The sequence below is a fragment of the Mercenaria mercenaria genome, chromosome 6, assembly GCF_021730395.1.
Source record: "Mercenaria mercenaria strain notata chromosome 6, MADL_Memer_1, whole genome shotgun sequence".
In the NCBI taxonomy this organism is placed as follows: Eukaryota; Metazoa; Mollusca; class Bivalvia; order Venerida; family Veneridae; genus Mercenaria; species Mercenaria mercenaria.
The window spans coordinates 79,540,680-79,542,214 of record NC_069366.1 but is presented as its reverse complement, the minus strand read 5'-3'; positions in this window follow the sequence as shown (position 1 = coordinate 79,542,214).

The window sequence follows — 1,535 nt, the reverse complement described above, 5'->3', positions numbered from 1 at the left end:
TTTTCTTCTTCATGATTTGGCATTTTTATGGTTGTTCATCTTAATAAATTTTGCAAATTTCATTTCATAAAATTTTCGCAACTATCGGTAGTATATCGATTTTACTATTATACACATAATGTATTTATCCAATTCTTTTTATGAGTCCTATATTTCGATTTGATAATTCCATATTTCCTGTATAATTTGTCGGATCGTGTGCAAAAGTAATTGATATGTCACCTTTAGTGCTAATTTTCTTATTTGGATATCATACATTACAAACAATCAAACAACTATTCAAAAATAAGTTGCTTATATTTAAAACAAAAATTCTTACCTCACAGTAAATACAATCCGTTTCAATCCTGACACACTGAACAAGCGTATTTCTTAGACATTTTGAAAAAATGCAAGAGTAGGCCGCTTATTCAACAACTGGTGTGTATATATGTGTTTTTATTTAATTGGCATTTTTTTCCATTTTATAATTGTTATTATTAAACTTACCTTGCATCACTGTATTTGATATCGGGGTGAAAAGACATGCATGCCGCTCTCATCTACGATAATTAGTAAGATGACAATGGTAATGATACACATGTGGTCATACACACGTGGTCATGCAAGAGGCATTAATAATATAAGCGTGCATGCACTGATAAGTCAGGTGTGATAATCCAATTATCGGACAATTATCGCTAAAAATCAAATGACTGCGGCAAGCTCAATTGATTGCCGTTTTAAAAAAAATCTTTTTGACTTGGATAAACAATTTCGATAAAGTATCTATTTGTAACTTTTAATGGACATATCGATGTCATATAAAATAACGTCATTATTTAAACTATCTAAGCTGTCTAATATTTCTAATTTAAATATTTTCCGTATAAATATTAAAATAAAATATAAAATAAATGATATTATTGAAATTAAAACAACAAGAACACTATAATTTGACAAGATTTTGTAAAATAAATGTCCATTTCGTATGACTTGGCCCATATATGCATGGCCTTAAGTTATTGAAATATGTGGGATTTAAACTTTAGATATAAACGTCTATGTTCCCGGAAGGGGTTTGACGTCAACTGCAGATAGATAGATAGGTTTACCATAGGAGATGATATCTCTTTTCTGTTATCTGGTTAAAGAAAAGAGATATCATCTGAATGTCCATTTCGTAGGACGCGTTCTTGATAAATTGTAAAATTTCTTTTATCATTCAGACAAATATATTATCAAAAATAACCAGCATGTAGGTTAGACACCCATCTATCATATTCATTAAAAAAAATACAGAAAAAATATCATTGAAATTAAAGCCGTAATTTAAATAATAAATGTTCATTTTGTACACGTAAAGTCCATTTCGCGAAATGGAGTCCATTTCGCACTATATCCATACCGCAAATTAGGTATTAACTCACACCACTTAAATTTGTGGCAAAACTAAACTTAAATATAGAACAGATTTAGTAGTGTTCGGCTATAATTCGGAAAATATTATTTCTTTTCTACGCAGAAGTGTATTCTACGTTGCTTTTTCGCTTGTA